The following is a 16,746-nucleotide window of genomic DNA, read 5'->3' as shown; positions in this document are numbered from 1 at the left end:
CCCTGGTGTTCTGCGCCACGCCACAGAAAGGGTGGCGTGCCACGATCTTTAATTGAATATTTAATATGAAAATCAGTTGCCCTTGAATGCAATTTTGGGGTTGCTATGATGCTTAAAGCCCATAGATTGAGTTAGGCCAATAAGTAGACGATCTTAGAATCCACTGGAGTGCCCCTTTAAGCTGTTGACAAAAATCAATGTCGTTGCTGCAAATCCAATAAAGGCAAAGGATTTGCAGTCTCAAACACCTTTTTGAACTCCAACACTGGTTTGCAAGGGGACGACGCTGCGCCCCTTTGTCCAGGACGCCGCACACCAGCCAGTCCCATAGTATCGGACAAGGTCTCACCAAAATCGCAGTGTTCGGAGAATCGGCGCAGGGCGGTGACGAAATTTGCGATGGTTTCTCCAGGCTGTTGGCTGCGCTTATGAAACGCAAAGCACTGAACAATCACTGACAGGCACGGTGCGAAGTGGGCGGTGAGCTCTAACACAATGTCCGCATAGACAGTCCACTGGCCCACACAACGAGCATACGACGGTGTAGATTGTCGGTCCACAAACGCTACAGAGGACTGCGCGTTTCGGGGACCCCTCGACGATGTTGTGCGCAATGAAGAAAAACGTTTAGTCGCTCCTGGTACAGGGGCCACGCTTCAACCTTCTTGGGTCGAACTCTTCGAGATGTCCCAGCCGCCCCATGATGACAGCGTTAGGCTCATCCTTTTCCGCCATGTGCTCTTGTCGTTGCCACGAAGCTGTCGTTGCCCCAAAAAGTGTGGTTGCATGCCTCAGAGTTTGAATTTCTTCATTCTCGTCGTTACCCAAAGCTTTATTCAGGCGGTTGACTTGGCCGTGCAGAAAAGAGGAGTTAGACAAGAGGCACATGGTTTATGACGAGTCCCCGGAATGACAAACGGTTTGGTAAAACCAGCTTGACTCGCCTTAGCTTGACTTCTGCTGACTCGTCGATGTTGCCAGATGCACACACACAACACTCACGACGCAAGATTCCGTTTCATTTTAAGTGCAAGATCCAGGCTTTCAATGCCGCTACCAAGCATGCACGCTCATGTAGTGGGAGCATCGTTCAGGGCAACATGCTCTTGCTCATAGCCTCAGCTTCACTCGCGCATGAAGTAAATGAAATCATAGCCCCTGTGTACACTCTAATTCTCCAAGCCAGTAGTAGGCTGAAATTTATCCATCACTACAAGAAGTTGGGAGTGATGCTGAGAAGTCTGGGAGGGTCGACACATGTACGGGATTGACTGATCGACGTGCAGTTTCCTGCAAAGTGATGTCCTGGTTTGGGCAAGGTTCGAGCATGTTGGATGTTATCAGGAACACGTGGTTACACAGGATCTGTGGGGACACGGCGGTCCCATTGACTGTGGCCATATGTGCCTGGGGCGTCACTGCTTCCCGAGTGCTAGCCAGTGCCAACCTCTGGAACAGGGTCACCAACCTCTGGAACAGGGAGCAGCCGAACATTGAGATACTGGAACTGGCAGCAGGGGTCTAGGAGAGCCGGAAGAATCAGTGTAGTTGGATAAAAACATTGCAACAGATGCATCAGTCCTCTAGGTATAAAATATCTTACTCCTTAGACATACTATTCTCAAAATTGGAGATTCAATGCGGAAACAGAGCAGTCAAAATTTCACCACACAGCTAGCTTGAAACATTTTTTTGAAACTCCACAGAATGGCAGACATTCTATAGCTTCTAAACATAGTATTTACAGTGCTAGAAGAAGGCACTCTTGTCTCATATTTAAAAACAGTTTAGTCACTTTCACCTCATCAAGGATGCACAATTGGGAAGATGATCAATACAGTGTGTTTTATTCACATTAAAGCGAATTAACAAATAACTTCAGAATGTTGACAGGAGCTATTAGCCTGGAGAAGTTTGGGTGGCGCCCTCAAACGGCCGACGGCAGTGACGTCACTCAGAGGACGCTTGCCCATCCGCCCGCCGAGTTCGCCTTTCGAATGCCGTGACGCCGTAGTACTCGGCAGACTTTCGCTTCAAATTTCCTCTTTTTCGCCACGTTTTTCGTTCCGAGTATTTGTTTTCATTCGTGTTTACGAAAGGACAGCGACATGGAACTCTGTTGACCGTGTCTTGGATCATCTTTCTCCATGAACGACGCATGCAGCAGCGATCGAGCTCCAGGTAAGCAAACCCGGTCTTCGTTCTCCGCTTCGTGCGGTAGCGGTGCTGTGCCGGTGCGTTGATGGAAGATATTTGGCGAAGAAATGTGGTAGTGCCTGTGGTTGCTCTTCACTCTCTAACCAGCAAGTTCGTCTTATCTCTTTGCAGTTGCGCTGCCGCTGACAAGTATCAATCGCTATGTAAACAAGGCGTGCGAGACGAGTCGGTGCCTCAATGAGTCCGAAGATGTTTACTACGCGGGCCATGTTGTTGAGTGCGCCGTCGAAACGGTCCACGACGGCCGTTTCACCTTCCCGGCGTTTATCCTACAAACTACCGCGATTGGTAGTGCCCCCCACGAAGTGAGGATCACCTTGAAGATGTCGGCGGTGGATCAAGCCAGCTGCTCGTGCAAAGCAGGGTAAGCTCTGTTTACTGCCGACTTGTCGGTCAAACGCCTAGGCGCGTCCTTGGTTTATATGGCAACTTGAAGTGACTGGATATCCGAAAGATATCTGACTATCCGATCTTATTCGGCTGTTTCAATTCAGGAAGAAAAGCAACTCGTGCATTGGCTTTGGGAAAATTGGGAGTTGCAAAGCTCGGCCCCGTCCCCCTTCCCTCGTATTGTTTACTGGAATGGGCTGAGTAGATTGGGGGGAGACCTCCTCTACCGTGATCATGTGTAATGAGCCATCTTGTCGGAATCAGGTTAATTATTTTTGTGTTCAGCGGTAATCCACTGGACCAGATTTGAGGGCGAGCCAATCTGTTCTATCTTGTGCATCAAATAGGGGGTACCCGGTCAAACCCTTTGCTACAACCCAAAAAATACAATGTCAACTTGTCCTGGCTTGTGAAGAATTGAAGTGAACCAAAGCTGGCCACGCTGAAACTGTGACAATGTTAACGCCTTCCAGAAATTTATTAATATAAACTGCTGCGATATGCTCCATTAGCTTACGATGGATGTGAGTGATCGGGCCAATAATTTGTTGTACATAATCTATCAGCCTTCTTGCAATATGGGATAACAAAACATGATTTATTTCTTTACAGGAACTACAAATGCAAGCATATTGTAGCTGTCCTTCTGCACATTAATGCAGAAAGAACGTTTCAGCAGCTGCCTTCAACTGACCAGTCTCAAAAATGGGGCAAAACGCTGAAGGAGCGCATAAAAGAGAAGTTCGAGCCGAAAATGATGATCGACCTTCCCTGTGCAAAGAAGGTATGTGTAAGAGGCACAACCAGGCACGTAGCCAGGGGGGGGGGGGGGGGGGGCCCCTTCGAAATCTTCCATTTTGCTGGGACCTCCTCTCCCCCCTCCCCTTCATACAGCATTTTGCCATGAGCGCCCCCCGCTCTCAAACAAAATCCTGGCTACGTAACCCTTTCTAATGGTGAATTCCACTCGTAGATCCGGAGTGCTTTCCAAAATCCGCGAGGAAGGCAAAATGTCGCTCCGTGGGACACGCTTTGAATCGACGAGGGGAAGATAAACTCACATCTTTGGGGCGACCTCCCCCACCACCCTCCCCACCGCTTCCCCCTCCGCCGTTCGAAATGGCCGCTGCTCGAACTTGACAAGCCCACCAACGGCTTAGCCGACTTATCTTTCCAAAGACCAGTGGCAGGTGTCACTGCCGAGCTGCAGAAATAACAGGCGACACAGGCCGGGTGAAATTATACGAGCGGAAGATGACCAGCTACGAGCGGAAGATGACCAGCTCGAGCCAGATCTGTAAACGGAATATGCACACTCCAAATGGAGCGCTTTTGGAGCGCTCGAGATGTGCAAGTGGAATTCACCATAATAATATGAGAAATGAAAAAGCAGACGGCTTGAAGGGCAACTGGGAGAAGGATCTCCGACATTGACGCATGACAATCTACATCTAATCTTCCCCCTAAATGGAGCGCAACTCATGCCCCTGAGGCGACTAGTGTAGGACTGAACAAAACCGCCTAACCTAGGCATCAGTCCCAAGACCTCTTAATTACTAGTAGAGCATGCGATCATCTGAGCCAAACAAGAGCTAGCTGTGAGCAGAGTGTAGAAATGTTAAGAGCTGCTACCAGCCTGGTCCACTCATGCACCAGAAGGGTGCACACCGAACTTTTAAATTGTTAGATGTAAAGGTTTTGGGGGAAATGCCCAAGGCTGGGTTTGTTGCATTCAGTTTAGGGGAAGTTCCCAAGGTTGAATTTGTTGCATTACATTTAGTTGGAAGATTAAAGTTATTGTGTTATACTTCTACTCCAGCTTGACGATTTTCCTGAACTTGCATCGAAAAATTTAATTTGGATGCGTACACTTGTGGTGAGCACAGTAAGCTGCTGGTGGCTGTTAATATCCGTGTACTCTACTGTCGCCCAGTTCCTGATTGACTGAGTTAATAGGGTCTTGAAAAATAATGAGTCGGAGGTGAATTCTATCGTATTTTTGCCCATGAACCCGAATATCTGAACCATTCGCTGCACAAGTACTGTTAAACGAGAGAAACCACGAAAAACCTGGCACTGTTCGTGATGTCCTCGACGGAGCCTTCAACTTCCCAGAGCGCCGGGGCCTTCAGCCCTATTTTGAAATTGCTTTTTTGGCTCTCCTGTGCGTAGAATTGAATATACATTCGTTATTCTAAAGATCATATGAACGCAATTCAAGTAGTTTTTTTTTCTTCTTGAAATGACTCGAAATGAACACTGCGGAGGCAAGAAGAAAAAAAAGACAGTGTTGCCCAATGCAGTGGCGTCACAAGGGAGGGGGGGGGGGGGACCGCCCGGGGTGCAGTACTCGGGGGGGGGGGGGGGGGAGGGGTCGTGGCGGGCCACAATAGCGGGGGGGGGGGAAGGGGGAGGGGGGGGGGTTAGAGGAGGGCTAGCGCCCTGGGTGCCACTGGCCCAATGCTTGACAGGCCACACCACACTTAAAATTCAGCAGTGGAAGCTGCGGACTTGTAATGTGGACTATTGAAGTAATCATGGCATGCCTCTAGCCAGTCTTGCTGATCTCCCCTAATCGTTTACATCCAGTAGCTACGCAGACTGTTGAAACTATTTAGCTGGCGAAATCCCCCTTTTTTAAGCTTCGGTTAAAGGTATTGATGTTGGTAGTTCATTTCATCTCTATGGCACAAGCTTCACTCCTGCAGCTCTCTGCAAGCAAATCAGGTACGGATTTTATTTTAGAAAAGAAAGACAGAACAAGATCAGAGTCTTGATTTCACAAAAGCCGTGTATATTAGCTGTCACACCTCTGTAATGTTACCAGCCTGGGGTAATACTTCAAATAGCTAATGCTGTAAAGAAACCTTGCTTTGCCAAGCAATAGACTAGTAGCCATACATGAACTGGAAATTGACCCTTTTTTAAATTGGCTATTTAAAAGCAGTGAATAATCTGATTGCTACACCTATCATCGATCTGCAGCTTGTTTCTTGACATCTCGTTATTTGACTTCTTACAGGTAAAGATCAAAGAGGTTCCTGAACTTCAGCGAATGAACTTCAGCGAACTTCAGCGAGGCTCCTCAAGAATGTAGGCCATAGTTCCGCAGCAGGGATGGGCAGTATTTCTAATACAAGTATTTGAAATACGTATTTTAAATACTTTTTGTATTTTGCATTTGTATTTAATTACAAATTGGGGAATGTATTTGACGTGTGTATTTAAATACTAAAACATGGGTATTTCAAATACAATTGTAATTAAATACAATTTTGTGGGCGAAAATACATCCCTCAAATTTATTGTCACTGCCCAGAGTAGGAAGAAAACTATGTTGTGCACCGAATACAGTGTCTCTCAATCAAGCACAAGCGTTTAATGACTTTGTGATTACGGTCCTAGTCCAGGGCAAGAATGGGGACGAAATCGACGTTCACAGGCAGACTGGCTGAATGAGTGCCTGTGACAACTTGTGATGCTTTCCAGCCTGATTTCCATCCATATTTTTGCCTGGAACATTCTAAATGCGTGGGTCGTCCTGATTTTCGTAACTGGTGCGAGTTGCAACAATAAAAAATTCTCTAGCTAGTGCTGCGTGTCTTGGTCGTCTCGGTTATTTGTTGGTCTATACCAAAACGTAATCGACAAAAGAAGCTGCTTGAAGCTCTGTACTTTTTTCACCTATTACGTCCAAGCTGATTACATTTTTTTGTGATTATATTTCGATTACGTCACTAGAGCCTCGCACACTAACTCCCGAGTGTGCAATGCAAAATTATAATGAGATACCCAGAAACCCGTTGCAGGTGCCCTGAAGTCGCTGACGCAAATTTTGAGGAATGTATTTGGAAAAGTATTTGGAGGAGACCAAATACATTCGGTTGTATTTGTATCCTCTACTTAAACGCTTTTTTGGAAATGTAATTAGATTTGTAATTAAATACATTTTTGACGAAGTATTTTGTATTTGTATTTCGATACATATTTGCTTGTATTTTGCCCATCCCTGTTCCGCAGCGAAGATGCATTTAGAACCAGCAGTTGAAACAGGTATGTACACGTCATCAGCTTTAGGTCTTGTGACCAGGTATGTTAATGCACCGCAACTTGCTGATATGTAGAGTGAAGCCTGTTCTGCAGAGCCGGATGTCATCAGTTTGATTCCTATTCCTGGCAGTTGAATGCATGTGCGTTGTACCATTGTGCACGCATGTGCTATGTTTGCCAATATTAGATACAACACGGTGCTGCATGGCTTGCGGTACTATCAGTGCCACCTACTAATGTTTCGAAACACTAGATGTGCTGTCATCTGGCACAACCATTATCATGGTGAGTGCGTTGCTTGATGTTTGAAGGCGTCGTTTCTTTTTTGCATAGTTTGATTAATATTTATATTGTCAACCCGCTTAGACTTCAGCACGCTGTGTCATGCATCATGCGAATCATTCAAAACGTTGGAAGCCGGTGTTAATGTAATCTTTTTAGTTTCTTTACTAACACTTCACACAAGCAGTCCCACTACAATTGCGTGAAACTTGAAAGCCGTCTTCCATATGCTGCATGAATGAAGCTCCATGCCGACGTGGCTTGCTATAACAAAAAGGTATAAATCAGACTTTGCAAGAGTACACGGCATATCAATTACTGTCCTTCGTACGCTTGGTTGCATAGCAGACGAAGTGAAATTTGGCATTAGTGTTATGAATACAGATCTCGTCCTCGGCGTTCATTCTGTTTCAAAAAGCACCCAGCAGGTGGCACAGCCAGTACGACAAGCCAGGCGATGCAGTGTTGTATCTGATGCTGGCCGGGAGAGTATCGTTTACCCATCTAACTCACAACGGTTGTGAGTCTTGCTGTACTGGCCAAACGGCAGTGAAGCCATGAGATGCCACATGTCATGGCTGACTACTTTCGCATTGTACTAATACAGAACCAATCCCGAGGGAGTTAGTTATAATGGGGCTCGTTCGCACACTTGTAACCGAGTACGACCGAGAGAGACAAGACCGGTTTCTAAGCCTTTTGCAACGTCTTAGGACCGGCTGCGATGCTGCGGAGCTGATCCAAAGACATCGCAAGAGGATTAGAAACTGGTCTTGTCTCTCTCGGTCGTACTCGGTTACAAGTGTGTGAAGGAGCCTTTATGGTCATGCACATTTTGCTCATATAAGTGAGCTTACAATGAAGAGGTAAGACCAACTACGAGATTGTTTAAAAACATTTGTATTTAATATCTTGCTGTCACTATTTTATGGTAAGTCGGATGTGGAGGTCAGTCGGTTTGATCAATGTGTTCATAGCACATTCATGAAAAGCGAGTGTCGAAGCTGTAGACCTGAATAGCTGGACTGTCATGAGATAAGAATAGCCAGAAGTCCAATTCTTGCTTTTTCTGCTATTTCTGACTCATACTTTCACGGCAAAAATTAAATGCCATGCTTATTGGCTTAAGTTAAAGGAGTAAACTTTATGCAAATGAATGAGCGATTCAAGATAGTAATATTCAGGGTGAGGAATGGACTCAGTCATTATTTATGTCGGTCAGAGCAGCAACAAACATTGTTGACTGTTCGAAGACATTGAAAAACCTCAGGGGCATATGAGTGGGCCTGTTTTTGTGTACTTATGGAGCATTCCACTGGTAATATTGGGACGACAACCAAATTTCGCGATGGGGCACGCGCATCTCGCGAGGAGCCCCACCCCTGAAACCACCTGTGGAAGACGACCTCTCCTCCTGGAGCGGCCTAGCTTTAGATACCCGAATGAGAGAGCGACATGCACGGCAATGGCAGATGGCCGATCTCGGCCGCCTTCACATTTCTGTTACCGTGCCTTCCAGGGGCGCGTTGTCCTTTTGTGGCACAACGACACATGAACAGGCAAGAGCTTTCTTTTAATACGGACCCAAGCTTTATTTACTTTTACTCTTCAAAAGGTGAGGCTTGCATGGCTAAATGTGAGAAAAGCAATACACCGTTTAAGGACGACGAACACTTCACAAGTTTGCTGAGAGAATGAGTCTCACCACGTACATTTTTCCACAGTGATGTAGAAGCAAATGCCATTTTCACCGCAATAAATGAACAGGAGATATGATTCTCAGCCCACACTGTCAGCTTAGTCTGACCAGCTGCGTCGTGAATGGAATAAGGGGTGCAGTTTGCCTGTTATGTTTTGTAGATTGCACAGCCATGGTTCATATGAATACGCACATGCTACTGTCTACAACTTCGTACAGGCGATGCCCTGAAGCAATGGCTGTGCCGACTTGTAAGCCCTATCGTGTGCCTTCCTACGCTCACGAGACATAGCCTGCATGGCTTCCATGGCCAGCACCCCATGGCATTGCCAGTGCAGAGCGGTCGGCAATCGCACGTTCACCTACGTGTGAACCATGACTGTACATTATCTGATGAGGACGCAAACAAAGTGATGCTACAATTTATTGCAAATTTTCCTGTATTTTTGTGCAGCCACGGAAACCAGTAGGGATCCTGACACTGTCTCGGAACCAGCACCAAGATACCTTACTCTGATGGGTTGCCTGGACGAGTTGAGGAGACTCGCCGGAAGCCGCGACAGTGGACTGCCACTCGACGAGGTGCTCAAGCACTTGCATGAAAGCAAGAGCTCTAAAGACTTGGAGGACATTGAGCTGTCCACGCAAGACCAGGCGAAGTCTGGTCTGTGGATGCGCCACAGAATCGGAATGATAAAATGATAAAAAAACAAAAAAACGTACAGCGTTTTAACGCGAGTGAAAGCACTCCAAAAAAGATGGGTCCACACGACCTCAGACCTCTACTGAGGAAGCTGATGAGACAAACGTACGTTAGGATGCCGGCAATGTCTCGTGGTAGCGCGCTTGAGGGCCCCACAAAGGAGTGCTACAAGACCAAGCAGGCTCAGCACCAAAACCTGGTGTTGAGCAAGTGCGGGCTTTATGTCACGCAAGGGCGGCCCTACATTGGTGCCAGTCCTAACGTACTAGTAGAGTGCCAGTGCTCTGAAAAGCGGGTCCTCGAGGTAAAGTGCCCAGAGAGCATGCTAAAGTTCCTTGGAGAAATCGCTGAGAAGAGTGTGGGCGACATGCCTAGCATGAAGCTACAACAAGCGACAAGCCTAGCATGAAGCGTTTCTTGATGGTTTTATCTAAAGAACGGCACGTGGTAGGCATATAATCTTAAAGTATAATTTTTTGTGTGTTTTTGGATTTTTATGCTCTCTGGCGATGGTATATATTGCTTGGTTGATGATGAAATAAACTTAGTTGGAAGTAAGCGCCAGTCCTGTTCTACGTGTGCCTTCTTTGTTGTCCTTTTCAAGTTTGCGCTATTTTAATCATGTCTAAAGCACACAACCACAGTCTTCTGCCAGGTGTAGGTCCAGGTGGGTTTGACCGGTTGTAACCATGCATACTTGCTCGTGTACATTGGAAAGCAACAAAACGAGTGCATCCGTGTGAAATTTGACGAGGATTATTTTAATGATGTCGTCGAAAGAGCCTCGTTTTTTTTTTTGCAGACTACTTGCTTCCACACATGGTCTGCATAAGATGAACCATCTAGCATGAAATGGGCTTACCATGCCAATGTTGCATGTTTTTCTTTAGTATGTTTACCCATTGGGGACTGTGCAGTGCGACTGCTATGCCGCAACAGTAAATGATGAGACAGAATTCAAACTACCTCCTTTTATCCGTCACTTCCTTTCAAACCAATTGTTGCCTTTCATATTTTGTGATCTAGGTGTCGTGCCAACACATTCCATCTCATTTTTTGCGTAAACACTTAATGTTACCTAGTTAAACTGGAGCGCGCCGGCATCAGTTGACCAGATCCGGAATGGAGCACACGATCCGAACGGGGTCGCGCCGCCTACGGATCCCCATGAGAACATGACCACTGCTCCGGGATCGGCGGATGCCTTCCCGTTCTTCAACTGCCCGGGAATCCCCTTTCCGCAGCCGCCGCGGTCGCTTCGAAGGCGTTTTCGCAATCGCGGCGTTAACACGTGTTCAAAACAGAGCAGCAGGAATGGCTCAGGAGATTCTAGCAAAGATTGCCGGAATGCCTGTAGCGCGGCAAAACCTTCTCTCCTCCTTCCTGGTGAACAGTATCCGGTAGATCTCGAATTTCGGCCTTTTCTGCGGAGATGCGAAAAGACAGTCGAGCTCTTGCTGAACATGAGAGGAATTCTCGTCGTCGCTGCTACTCGAGCCGCTGCTGCTGGAGGAGCGTTGAGCAACTTGACGGCAAACTGTCGTCAATCAGCAGCAGCAGTAAGGCGGGCGGTACAGGCGGCACCTCCCGAGTGGCCATTACGAATTCTTCTGAGGCGAGATGCCCCGCGAGAAAGGAAGTCACGTGTGTGCGCCGAGGGCTGGCCCGGCTGGCTTCGGGATGAATCTGCCGAAATCGGAGGAGCGACTTTTCTCGGATCCAGATCAAGATTTGGGGTGCTAAGCTCGCCTTCAGCGGGAATCTCTCCGATGCGACGAAACGGGAGAGGGGAGGAACTCCGTTTGACTCCAACCCGGCGAGCTTCCCACTCCTCCTTTTACATTTCCGAGCCCCCCGGCGGCGGCGAGTTCGCCAGCGTACCTGCGATTTGTCCCTACGCTCCGCAGTAAAGTGAATAAGGGTGGCGATGTGGGTTAGTTGGTTCATACTGACGGAAAGGCAAACAGTGCATAGTAGACGGGGACATAGCCAAGTGCGATAGGGCCATTTCGGGAAAACTGGATGACGAGCGGGTTTGTAAAGTGTTTCGTTACGTGGATGACTTTTTGGTTTTGTTTATTAGGTTGGAGGGCATATGTGAGGCAGATGTCGTGAGGTCTACTTTAGAAGTTTTCGCACATCATTCGGAGGGGCTCAATTTCACTCACGAACTTCAGGATGGGGCTTACCTACAGTTTTTGGATTTGAGATTGGAATTCATTGCTAAACACGTTTGCTGGTCTGATCACCCACGCTCAGAGAAGGGTCTTCCGTATGATTCATCGCACTCTAAGCTGGTCAAGAGAAGCATTGCCTCGTCTTGCCTACAAGCTGCACTCGAGAAGTCACGTCATCATGTGGTTAACGATAGTTTTTCCCGGCAGGTTGAGAGACTGACATTGGCAGGTTTCTCAACTTCGGTTTTATTGAGCGCTGCGGAGGGTTTGTTAAAGAAACTCAAGAGGGAACCCCGTCCCCGAAGGGAAAGGCCAAATAACCCTATTCAAAATATTTCTAAAGGGCCCGTCAGCCTTGAAGGATTATGGGACCTCACAGGCCTTCAAAACCCTTCAAAAATACCCTTCAGAAAAACCCTTCACGGATACCGCATAAAAAAACCCTTTAGCCCCACAGCCCTTCAACCCGTACGACCCTCTAGCCCATCAACCCTCTAGACGCCCAAATGACTGTGAACCATAGACAAAAATGCAGTTCAAAACATTATTGAAAATTTATTGCAGACATTTAGTTTTACATGCATATTATAACTCAAAAAGACAATAAAGAGCAACGCTTGCTCAAACCCGGCGCAAGGAGCTGTAGACGAAAGATCACATCAAACAGGGACAACTGACTTCTTGATCACAAAGAAAAAGATCTTTCAAAGTACTCACAATGCCGCTGGGTATATTCCTGATGTACCGTAGTTCAGCTAATAAAACCGAGCAGGTGCACCCCACGGACACATACACAGTCTCAGTAAGCATGTTTAGCGAAAACCACGACCTCGCAAGCAGCACCCGCCGCCGTCGAGAAATCCCAAGCACAGTCACGGTTTCGTCCATGATGACGTCGCGCCGGCGTCTTCGGCGTATATTTCGTTTGCTGGATGCTTCTGAAGTCGAACGGACGAAGAGGCGCAAGGAACAAGTCCGAACAGCGGCCGTCATCCACCGTCTCAGGACCCACAGTGGCATAATCCCGGTGCGCAGGCACAACATGCGGTGGGACGCTGACCCCGACTGCCAGGCTTTGCAGCAAGTAAGTCGACACCGGCCACCATCTCCTTGAATGCGCCGAACACGATGGCGCTCGAGCGGTGCTGAAGGCGGCCAACGCCGAACTGGGGATCACTTGCGGAACCAAGGAAGAAACTGCACTGATCAAAACAGACCAAGGGGCGAGCCCTCAAAGCCATGCATGCTCACCTTCCTGGAGGAAATTGGTCCGCTCCGATAATCCGCGGAGCGGATTATCGGAGCGGACCAATTTTTTTTTTTTTTTTTTTTTTTTTTTGTTTATGGTTGCACGGATTTCGCCTCGAGCGGGCAAGATTGCGTTCGCCTCAAAACGCCGCTCGGTCAATACCACTCGGCCCGCGGCTCGTCAATTCTCCACATGGGGCGGTCGCCCTCGGTGGCCTCCTTGGCGACCGAACACCCGGGCAGTGACAAACGGGTCCAGGAGCCCACTCGTATTTGATAGAAGAGCAGTAATAAAATCTGACCGTACATACATACGATCAAGATTTTCCAAATACTTATTTTTGTTTTCCCGTAGCGTACAATGAGCAACTATGTTCTAATTCTGCGAAATGTGTTTTCTCCACCTAAGCCTTTGCCCACAGACATCTGAAGAAGCCTGAAGGTTTTTCTGACCCCATTAGAAAAGTTCTTGACAGGCTTTCAGACGTTTCAAGGCACTGTAAAGGGGACTTCAGACATGTCAGGAGAGCTTCTGACGGGGCCAACGAACCCACCAGGAAATATCGGTGCACCTCTCAAACATCTCAGAAATTCCTGAAGTCCCTTTCACACCCTTTAAAAAAATCCTGAAGTCCCATCAGAGCGATTTTCAATAGGGAAGAGACCGCTCGTAATACCGTATCTCCATAAAATTTCACACAACTTGAAAAAAGTTGCCTTGAGGTACGATGCGCCGTTGGTGTTTTCCGCTCCGTGTAAGCTGGCGCAACTTTGCGTGAGAGTTGCCGATAAGAAGGACAAAGGCCCCGCCTGCTCGGTGAAACATGAGAATCAATATGTTGTTTGCAAGGTGGGAGTTGTTTACACGATTCCACCAACGTGTGGGAAAGCCTACGTCGGTCAGACGGGCCGATGTGCTAATCACAGACTGCGGGAGCATGACTTGTCGTTGCGATCAAGGGTGGGGCTGTAGGGGGGCATTTGCCACTGCATTGTCATGGATGTGGGTGTGAACTTACCTTCAGTAAGACGGATATCATCGGCTATGGAAGGGACAGAGTGAATCGATAAATTTTAGAGGCGCATGCAATTATAAAAGCAGGCGCGAACTGCGTGAGCAAATCGCCACTGGGCTTGAGTAGTAAAGAGATGTTTTTTTTTGGACACGTGGTGAATGTACCGTGTGACATGGGCGGAGTTGCTGCTTTCTCTGTTTTGTTTTCATGTGATTAAATTTCAGTTGAGAGTCAGCGCTTGTCCTGTTGGCACTTCCTTTAGACCCCGTCTATTGTGCGCTGTTTGCCTTTTCGTCGCAGTGAAAGGTTTGATCTTATTTAAATCAGGGCATAGGTGGACGGTTGGGCTAGCGCACACCAGCTCAGAGCACGTCGAAGAAAAACTCCTCCTGCTTTAAATCCTCGCCCTTGCCCGTTTCGATCTTAATTAGCATCGCACCGGCGTGCGGTCGTGCATCACTACTGCGTGGTGCACGTTAAAGACCCCAGGCTAGCGGCTGTACTGCACTGGCTAAATTTATCATCTACAGCAGGGAGAATCGTCGCCCGCTGATGGCAGATCAAGTTTTAGGTTGTATGAACATACACACAACCCAATTATTCTATTTAAACCGAAACTGACAAATAATGGTATATTCGGCTGGTCACTTTCGAGCGCTCCAATCATCCGAGTCGGAGCTACCAGATCCCGGAGCGCCTCCGCATCGGAGCGAGATAATCGGCGCGCCCAGCCGAACGCTCCTCAACTTTTCGGAGCGGCAAGCCGAGCGGATAGAGGGTGGCCTGCGCCACTAGAGGATACTAGAGAACGTCGCGAGCCGCCCTCTAGCGGACATTTTGCTTCTCAGACTCAAGGGGTTCAGCAGTATTCAGTCATCCATCCATCCGTCAATCCTTGAAAAATGGCAGCCGTCAACGCGGACGCTGTTAAGGACATCGCAAGCCAGCCGTGCCAAGCGGAAGTTCCTGCGAAACTCTAAAAAAAAGACGACATTACAGCTTGAAAACTCTCGTACTTTCGTTTTTACCGCTTTGTCCGAGTAGATTCGCACTATAGAAACATAGGCCTTGATCCTGGGCATCGTACAAGGTTCGCCAAACAACTCGGCAAACTTCGCTTCGTAAACACGGCCCTCGTCGTCGTCGTCTGAGCTCCTGGTGTTGTCGCTGTCTACTAGCTTCGCCAGCAGCACTGACGGTGCCACCACTAACATTAAACGTCTTCGTTTCAACGACATTTCACCTCAAATCGGGGAACACAACACAACGGTGACGGCGTCGAGACTGACGGCTGTTTTTCGCAGACCTTTTTCTGAGGAGTAGCTGCGTTCTCGCCGTCCGCTTCCGACATAAAAGCAAAGTGGCGGAATAGCTGGAGTCATGTGACCGGTCGGCAGCCAGATCTCTCGCGCGCTCCCACTTCCATTCCAGAGCGCCTCAAACCGCTCCCATTCGGAGGACGGTGAGATTCGGAGCTTCGAGAGCGCTCCGAAAGAACCAGGCGAATATACTTGGAGCGTCTGGCATCGACCAACCGAATGCACACCGGCTTTTCAGAGCGCTCCAAGAGGCTGAAAAGCGACCTGCCGAATATGCCATAAGAATCGGTAACAGCACGGATGCTAATCGTACAAATATTGCTTGGATATGGGCTGATTGGTTAGACATTGTGATGGTTTGCTGCACTGCGTCGATGCAAGAAAAAAGCGCTTGATAAAGATATAAACTAAAGCAGACAATAGACGAAAAACAACATACAGGAATGGCGCAGACTAACAACTGTGTAATTTCTTTTTCATCTTTCTCCCACCACAGCGCCACAATATGTTTTTCAAAATAGGGTTCACGTGGAGCGAAAGCACGAGCTGCAGAACCCAGAATCCCGGGTTCAATTCCCACCCCTGCTCGTACCGGTGTGCGGTCGTGTATCCCTACTGCCTGATGCACGCTAAAGACGGCAGGCTAGCAGTCGTACCGCACTGGCTGAATTGCTCATCTACAGGCAACAACGTCGCCATGTTCTGGCATGTTCTCCTGCTATATAAACAACTAACGACCAATTTGTTCGTCAAAATACTGTGTGGAGGGAAAAAATGAGAAAGAAATTACACAGTTGTTTGTCTGCGCCACTCATGTACATTGCTTTTCTTCTCTCCTCTGTTTTAGTTTAAATTTTATCAAGTGCGTTTTTCTTGCATCTACGCAGCGCAGCAAACAGTCACAATAATTATAAAAGCCTGTAAGTAATGATAAATTGCGTTCCTGGTTGCAGATTGCCGTAAAAACACATTTGTCTCTAGCATTCAGTTTGTAGAACTTGTTTGTAGGGTTCACGACGGGGACGGCGGTCCATTCACGGCTCCATCGCCTCAAGCCCGGTTCGCCATGAAGTTCATTTGAAAGGCGATAGTTTTGTTGAAAAGCATCGTCGTCCAGGTCAAACGATTGGCGTAGCTTAAGTACCTACGCCGACGGCAAAACACGAACAAAAACGCTGCCATTTTGGACGCATTTTGAAAAACAGCGCGAATAACACATGGACAAGAAGGAGATAACACACAGGTCGAGGCGCTATCAACTATCTAAAAATTGGCTTGTGTGTATGTTTATATAGCCTAGAACTTGGTCTGCCTCAACGGGCGACGAGTCTCCCAGCTGTAGATGAGCAATTTAGCCAGTGCAGTACAACCGCTAGCCTAGGGTCGTTGACGTGCATAACGCTGTTGTGATACAGGACCGCGCGCCGGTACGATGCTCATCCACATCGAAACGGGCAGGGGAGGAGATTGAATTCAGGATCTCTGGGTGCTACAGCGCGAGCTTTCGCTTCACGTGCTCCGAGCTGGTGTGCGCTAGCCCACTCGGCCACCGATCCCCCATATCAACTATACACCTTTCCAAAAAACACTCGACCCCAGGGGCAACAAACCGTTTTCGAGCCCAGTCACTGAGTTTGAGGCTAGA

At 47.9% G+C, this 16,746-nt stretch overlaps 1 pseudogene; it reads left to right on the top strand.

The window, feature by feature from the left end:
* Positions 1-2,147: 2,147 nt before the first annotated feature.
* On the top strand, positions 2,148-10,178 carry LOC121837095 (annotated as a pseudogene).
* Positions 10,179-16,746: the final 6,568 nt, after the last annotated feature.

The sequence above is a fragment of the Ixodes scapularis genome, unplaced genomic scaffold (genome assembly GCF_016920785.2).
Source record: "Ixodes scapularis isolate PalLabHiFi unplaced genomic scaffold, ASM1692078v2 PGA_scaffold0__279_contigs__length_252992795, whole genome shotgun sequence".
Classification (NCBI taxonomy): domain Eukaryota; kingdom Metazoa; phylum Arthropoda; class Arachnida; order Ixodida; family Ixodidae; genus Ixodes; species Ixodes scapularis.
The sequence above is the reverse complement of the archived record's forward strand: the minus strand, read 5'-3'. Positions and strand labels throughout refer to the sequence as shown.